This window comes from Anastrepha ludens, chromosome 6 (assembly GCF_028408465.1).
Source record: "Anastrepha ludens isolate Willacy chromosome 6, idAnaLude1.1, whole genome shotgun sequence".
In the NCBI taxonomy this organism is placed as follows: Eukaryota; Metazoa; Arthropoda; class Insecta; order Diptera; family Tephritidae; genus Anastrepha; species Anastrepha ludens.
The window spans coordinates 63,266,009-63,274,577 of NC_071502.1; positions in this window are offsets into that span (position 1 = coordinate 63,266,009).

Consider the following 8,569-nt stretch of genomic DNA (forward strand, 5'->3'; position numbering starts at 1 on the left):
TTGTTATAAAAATAGTCAAGCTTTCAACTACGATAATTTGTTATATGAAAAGGAGGCTGCAAGATAATTTTACAAAAACAAAATACTCGTGGAACAAATTCCGAAGTTTGGGTAAGAAAGCATCGAGCTCCCGAATGCAAAAAATCTTAGTAACTGCTAATTTCGTATTCACATCTGTAGCTTCACATTTCGCACCGGCTTGCAATTTTGTTTGTGTGCATTTTACATACATACATGCATTGTACATTTGCAGTGTTGTGTTTGCTTACGCTTAGTAGTTGTGGCGCAGGTCACGCCTCTACAATTCCATGCGGCGCGCACATGTTGGACATCACCGTCGTGGACGTCATCAGTCGAGTCAATTTAGTTAGTTACATAGTGTAACTTTAAATGCCAAGTGCTTTGATTTCGAAATGATGACCACCTACCGACAGAAAAAACAACAATGTACTCTTTTCAGCACTTCAAATCACCGCCGGTTATTTGGTTTGTTGGCCGCCTCATCGTCTCTTCGCTTCACAGACGGGGCGTCCACTGTTGCTTGATTGCTTCGTTGGTTTGAGCACGTCTCGCCGTTGGCTAACAGCGTTTGTGCTGTTGTTTTCCCATTCGGCGATATTATTGTTGTTGTTATTATTATAGTCATCACAGCCGCTGCACAAACGGAGCAGTAATAATTGCTTAATTTGATTACGTGTTCCCATACAAAAAGCAGCACAGGAAATTGCCGCATACACGCATCCGCATCGGCGTGAGCAAAACACGAATCCACCGCGCGCCACTGCCGTCAATGACGACGCCTAGCAAGCGCGCACCTAACCATTTCAAATGCTCCAACTAACTGTGTATTCATTTAAGTAGCAGAGGTTGTGTGATGTATGCATATTACATGTGGCCTCATTTATTTGTTACCTTTCGAAGGGTGAGGGGAATTTCAACAACTTAATTTATATTTTGTGTTTTAACATTTTCGCACATGTCGTGCGCCGCGGAAATTGCACTCCTCATGCGCGTTTCGCGTGAATATGTATGATGTGCAACAACTGCAACTGCAAAAACAATAGCTAACAATAATAATAATAAGTATGTCGCATTTAAGTACATGTATGAGCTAAGCGCCACACTGCACGCCACGACGCGGCACAATCAAGCGCATGCGAAGGCCACAAAGCGTTTAAATGCAAGCGCGCTCAAATTGGCAGCGCGACGAAGCGTATGAAATGTCTTAATTAACCGAGGAAATACGGCAGCGAACATATGCCAGCGGTGTAAGCTGCCGCGTAGGAAACGCCTACTAGAATAACCTGCAAGCGCAGTAGCAGCGGCCACCTCCATAGCTCTCCACACGCCGCAACATTCCAAACACATCGACAAACTGTTGTTTGCGATTTGTCAATGTTGTTGTTGATTGGGCTACATGCCACCGCACACCGGCCGTCGATTTGACATTTGTTCGCTCGTAGTGCGCCTGCCAGTCAAACTGCCCACCAAAGCTTTTTGGCTTTCGAATGTAATGGACAGCGCAGCTAACGAAATTACAAATTGGTATAACTTCGCCCGCGGGCAGGCGAGCAGGCGTGCTTTAAGTGCAACAGCGAGCGAAAACAGATGGAGGGGCAAAGCGGGATATGCTGGCGCAAGGCGTTGACAACAGCGCGAAGAGTATGGGGGTATCGTAAAAGCGACAGCAAAGTGCTACGAACTCACATGACTGGCGCCAGACAAAGTGCCGGCGACAGCGGCAACAACTTGCGCTGCAGCAGCAGCAGAAGCAACAAAAAACAAAATTAAATTAAAAAAAAGCTGGCAGGAGTCATAAAGCAGCGCATAAACATAAGAGTAAGGGTATTAAGTGGTGCGCAAGGAAAGAGTAAGTGGCGGCGGTGCAAGTTAAGTTGCTGCCCACCCAAATGCTGCCGCGCGCCAAATGCATGTACCAGTAGATATACTATATGTCCCAGAAAGCAGTTAAGTGTGTATGAGTGCTGCTGTGTTTTGTTATTTTTTTCTTCTTAAATGGCAAACTTCACCACACCACCACTGTTGCTGCTGCTGCTCACCACTTTTTACTGGGCGATGGTGTTGACGATGGCGATGGCGCTGGCGATAGCAAGGCGGCTGGCTGGTGATGCTTTCGCAGGCTTACATGTCACTTGGCCATAAAAAGTTTACGTCTGACATGAAGCAAAAACAATTTGCATATTTTTCCACAGTATAACAACTTAATTTGGTTGTACGAATTTTGTGTGTGTATGTATGCGAATGAGTGACTGAATGAGTGTGTGAGTGAGTGACTGCGTCGGCAAGCATTTATTTTCTTTTTGGCCGTTTCACTGGTTTTGTGCTTTAAGCGCCTGGCGTGTGGAGGCAGGAAAGTACGAGTACGCTTGCATGCCAGCTTTAATATAATATATGAGTTGATATATAGGTATGTATATGCCCGCGTGCATGTGAATGTGTGTAAGTTATGCGAGCGCGGAAGGGTTAAAGTGTTCATGTTTGCATATCTTTACGAAGATCGCCTGTCTGCTAGCGTTTGTGCATTTGCTCGTGTACTTCTGCTTTTTTGCCCCAGCGCATATTAAACAAAGTGGAAAGGCGGCGAAAGTGTTGACGTTGAAGACTACAATTTCCATTCGCAGCGCCATTAAAACTCCCAACTCATTCCTCCATTTGAAACTACTGCAAACCTGCATGTACGTACATAGTATTTGTTCCTTTGCATCTTTGAACGAGGGGAGGTCAAAAAGTTTATTGTGGCAAGAAGAATAAATGTGAACTAATTTTTTCTTTGCGACGAGTTCTCCAAATAGCTCAGGCTTGAATTAATCTCTACATTTTATAAAATAAAATCCCAAAATACGTAAATACGTAAGCCAGTAACTGCACACAAAACGCTCCGATTTGCATACATTTTTTCCTCAGCTGAAACGCAGTTTTTTTTTTTTTTGACACAAATTGCATAATCTTACAAAAATCCGTGTCTTTAAGCCAAAATTTGTTAACAACTCACAAAATTAATTGTGAAATTGCAATAAATCAAAAATAGCTCCCCTTTCTTACTATACAACTTCAAATGAAACAATTTCCCATTGTTATTCAATTTTGAAAAAAATAAGTATTCATAATATTTGTGCAGGCATTCGCTGTGTGCCAAACTCCACTAAGCGGCTTATATAACGTTTCCAGCGCAGATTTCTTATGGGTTTGCTGCCGCTGGCATGCGCCAACACTAGCCAAAGCACAAATATCATAACCCAAATCCATTTCAAACCCACCTTTCATAGCGTGTTTCTGTTGGGTGCAGATTTTGCCGGAAGTACCCCTGGTCAGAAAAGAACTGGGACACTTGAAAATTCGGTTCTCCATGTTTCCGTTCTCCCCAGGTTCTCGAATTGTTCCGCTTTATGCTGTGTCCCACTGTCGTTGTCATTCATGTGTTTCTGTCAGTCTAATCCTATCCCAATCACCTTGTTCGCGGCGAATCCACGATGCTTTCGCTGCTTTAACTTTGAGGTCAATGGGTTATCTCCCAGTGAGTAAAGCGGCTGCTTCTTCGGACTCTGTACGGTAAGCCTTACAGACTCTTAGATTGGCTAACCTGTGTGGAGCTTTCAACTCTCTGGTGCACAATTTCTACCAAATCGGGGCTGCATAGAACATTATCTATTCTAAATGATGCAAGTAATAACTTTGATGTTTGGTTAGGTCATCCCACCATCGGAATAATTTTGGAAAAGCAGTTACACATCTTAGCAGCTTTGTGTCCCGTAAGGTTGAGGTGTTATTTGAAGCACAGCATACCTCAGGGGGTGCTAGACTCTATACTGTGACCTCAAACTCTGATGAAGACTCGTTCTACCTTTATCCGGCTGCTTCGCTAGTTCTAGCTCGGTTTTGCGCTTCGCTAGTTCTAGTTCGTTTTCTATGAGTCATGCCTCGATCGTTGTGCTTCATTTTGTCACTACTTCGCTTTTTTTTAAAAAATGTATACCTTCAGATTTGTCTCACTTTACCGTAACGGCAGAGTAGAGCATGTTGGGCATTTGCTAGTTAATTTATACCATAAAATCTGGTTTGCTGAATCCTTCATAGGCCACTTCACTTCATTATCATCAGTAAATTTTTTTCGTCGAAGCTTTTTAATTTTTTTTTTGACGAATAGGAAAACCATTTAAAAATATTGTTATTAGTTTTAGTCTCTAAATTTAACTTCAATGCGTAAATTCAGCTAAAATTCGCTTCAACTAAGACGACACATTGCGGAGTGCACTTCCGCCAGATACTCGCTTATGGCGAATAGATGAAGCAATTGGAACAAATGCACCTATAGCCATACTCGCTAGCGGCGAATCTTACTCGATAACATTGTTGTTGCTTTCGCATGCAAATTCTTCGTTAAGTTAATCGAGCATAAAGAAAGCGAGCAGGGAAATGGCGTATAGAAGAGGCCTATTGTACACTTATAAATATCGGCAAGGCGCTAATACGTTCAAAAATTGATTTTCGAAAAACAATTACACATTATTCACTCTGGTTGAATACTATCATATCATTGCCAAGCAACCCATTGCGGATTTCAAAAGTTAATACCCCTGACGATATTTTTCAAAAAATCTTTTAGAGATTTGGGGATACTAACCAAACGAATGACTGGATTCGCTCCAAACGTAACAAAATCTAATTCTTTTCTGGAAAGCGGAAAAATTATTTATTATTGGGTTCTTGATCCTTCGTATTCTGTTAACACTGTCATGTTATCTGCACTGATAACAACTCATGAATTTCCACACTTGTTTCGTCAACACCAACCCTATTACAGCCTCAACCAGGAATACGTTGATAATTCTCGTTGCCGAAGTAACCAGAAGTTACGTGGATCCCAGACCACGTTGGGATTCCAGGAAATGAGCTTGCAGACTACACTGCCAGAAATATCAAGCACATACCCGCCTGACTTTCAAACACAAAATGCATCACGGGGCTACATTAGCTCAGCATTTGCTTGTAGCTTGCCCAATAACACACAATGAAATACAGGAGTAATCTGAACTACACCCATCTCTTAGAAGGTTTTAGGAATCCTAGTGAAACCAATTTTATTATTATAGTATATTATATATGAGCGATTCCATGTTAAGTAATACAAGTATTTAGAAGATTGACGTCCATTTATGTGATTTATTTATAGGTTTGAGTATAATAAGAAGTAAACATAAAAAATCCGATAATTTTCAGATTAATGCAATGTTGAAAACTTTGATACACCAGATAGTATTTCTAAGCGATATACCCTCGGTTCTTCTTAAAATTTTTATAAATTAAAAAAAAATGTAAGATCATTTCGTCCCCTTAGTATAACAATAGCCTATGTGCTCATAGGCTATTATTTTTTTATTGAATTTTTGCATTCTCCATCGTCGACTTTATATGTGGTCAAAATTTTGTCAAATTCTAGTTCCACAAAGTGGGTCAAAACGTCAGTCAAAAAATAATAAATATTTACAGACATAACGAGATTTGAGTGAGAGCTACTTTCTACAAAAAGTTTGAAATTCATTTTCTCAAAACATCAAAAAATGTATAGGCTATTTTAATACTAAGGGGACGATTTCATTCAAGATTTTAAAATCATATTTTTAGAAACATGTGTCATTTTTACGTTAAACTACTAAGATTTTTTTCTTTCGAAAGGTTGTCATTTCTGGCAAAAAACAGTGAATTGGTTGCTGCCAAACTATATTTCGAAATATTCCCCATATTCACCAGATTTGATATCTTGCGACTATTGAATATTCCCGTAACTACATTGGGCGATGATACCACTGGGACTATCAGCCCAAACAATATTCCTAAAAAGAGCATAGATAGCTCGGTTGATGACCTAGAAAAGTGTAGATCAAATCAGAAGCCGAATCTATCGAAGCTCAGCAAGTAATTACTGGTTGTTTAACCTTCAAGAAGTCCAATTTTTGGCATATAGTCCATCAATAAATAATATGCCTTCTCATCTTCAAAATACAGTAGTCATGATTTCTGCTGCTTCCAATTTGGACCTTACTTGAAACGGTGGCCCCCCAGCAGGCAATGGCAAACCTCCGAGTGTATTTCCGCCATGAAAAAGCTACTCATAAAAAATATCTGCCATTCAGAGTCGACTTCAAACTGTAGGTTCCTCCATTTGCGGAGCAACATCAAGACGCACACCACAAAAATTAGAAGAGCTCGGCCAAATACCCAAAAGGGGTGTACGCGCCAATTATATACATAGGTATGCATATATATGTGAGCCTTCAATTAGCTCTCTATCTTCCTTGAAAATACTATGCCACTTATACAAGTAAATCATTGTGCAAAACGTGGTTTCGATAACAGGTAGCATCTCTTCCATAATGTTCAGTAGTGATTTTTCTTCATCGCACTTAATGAGTTAATAAGTAACAATCATTTAAAAGTTGATGTTTTCTTCTGCCGCTTGACTCTTTATCCGACGATATTTCAAAGGTTATTTGCCGATTTGGCTGTAAGTAAAGTATTTATGATTGGTTTGGTAGTGTTAAATAAAGCGAAACTCCCTTACTTTCTCCAAATCAACCATTCAGAAAACTTTCTGACCTCCCCTTGTGTGTTTGTATGCTCTTTGCATAATACATTCACTTAACTACAAATAATAGAATGTGGCGCCTTTTTATGTCATTTTTGTACGACTGCTTTGCTTCTTTATCTACTCATTTATTAGTCTACTTTGTGTCTGTTGGGTTCTCCTTCCTTCATTATCTATGTTTTTTTCTTGGTTCTCGTACTCTGCATTTGTTCTTCGCTAACCACTTGGAAAGAGTTATGACATTAGTTCTGGGGGGTTTATTCATGGCATCTAAGCATCTCATCTCTATCTATTCACATGGATAATGTCTACATACGTTAAATTTGAGCTGAACTAACACGGTAGCCACATAGGTATAGTAGTTAATAGTTGGACAGTAGACTAATTGTTTTAGAGTTTTAATCGAGTAGATGTATAGCTGTCATTTGGTTGGAGTGACAGGAATGTCACGTTGCCCGTTAAATTGAAAGACGTGGATTCGAGCCTTTTCTTCGTATATAGAATATCAATACGATAGATCCAGTCCTAGTACCGGCAGCTTCAGACAGCAACTGGAAAACCTCCGAGGACATAAAGTCAAACGAAAAGCATATTACAGGATGCGCACGGTATTTGAGGAAAACTTGTGAGCAAGCCTGATAAGCTTTTATTTTGAAAAAGTTCAATGAGACTTCACGAATTTTTTACACATTACTTTGTAATATATGTATATATCTATCTATAACATCAATCATTAAAATTTATATTACCTGCAATCCCCTCACTCCGGGTCCGGAAACGATTGCGTGCTCGAGTCAAATGCTTCTTATTCATATTAACCATAACGGTACTCACTGCAGCCTTCAGAGAAGAACCCCTGCTATGGTGCTAGTAATCCAGGTGTTAAAGTCTGGGGAGTTAGGCCATAAGTTCGGTGGTCATGAAAATTTGCAGCCAACATCTCAGGCTCTTCAGGGCGTTTAATTTGGTTCAGAAGGCGTTTTGATCGTGGAAGACATACGAGTAAACTGTCTTCTGCGCATATCACAGGATTTATACCGGAGATCTTCATGGACAATTCGACAGATAAGGTCCTTAGAAGCATTAAGCTCCCTTTCAAGGGCCCTCGTTTATTTTGAAGGGTTTTTTGTTGTCTGTTGTAGCAGCATAAACATTCCCATACTTACATACGGGGAATGCAGCTGGAGTGACAGTCCTTGGCCGGATATAAATCCGGGTCGTTTCGGTAACGTGGAACCAACTGTCGTCGTTCTCATCAATGGTCACTGGCATTTGTTGAATTGATTCTACAGGTCGGACAGTGTCAGAATGTTCCTCGTGTTTTTTGCATTTTGCAACAGGTCCTGCATCGCCCCCTGATGCTTCCAATTCACGGCGCACCTTATGAACGAATGAACGGGCGCACTTAAAAAAATTAGAGATTTATAAATCGGTATGATTTGCACATATAGCAACGATGACTCTTTATTTGTTGAGCTAAGTTGTAGTACTCCATACCTTATCTGAAAATGAAGAAAAACAAAAATAATAGTTTCGGGAAGTAATAGCCACATATACGCATATCCAGCCCAGAACCGTGTACAATAGAAGAGTCTTATCGAGGCTCTATGCTCCCGAGCGGAGTGAACGAGGATATGAAACAAATTATGCAACAGTAATAATTGTTGTTTTTGTTCTTATTGTAGATGGGTTCGCGCAAAAGCTGTGACGTAGGCCCAAGAAATAACTTGTTTCGTCGATAAATTAATTTCTTTATCGGACCAAAGGAAAAGGGTAGATAGTTAGTGTTTTAAGGAAATCATTCACAGGCGGAACAAGTATGAGTTGAACCTATTTCCCCGACGCTTGCGCGACAACAGCTCTACGTTTGCAAAATATGACCACTGGTCTCCGATTTCAGCATTCATGGGATGAGAGTTGATGAATATACTAATGGTCACTCGAAGATGGTGAAAGATTGTTCTA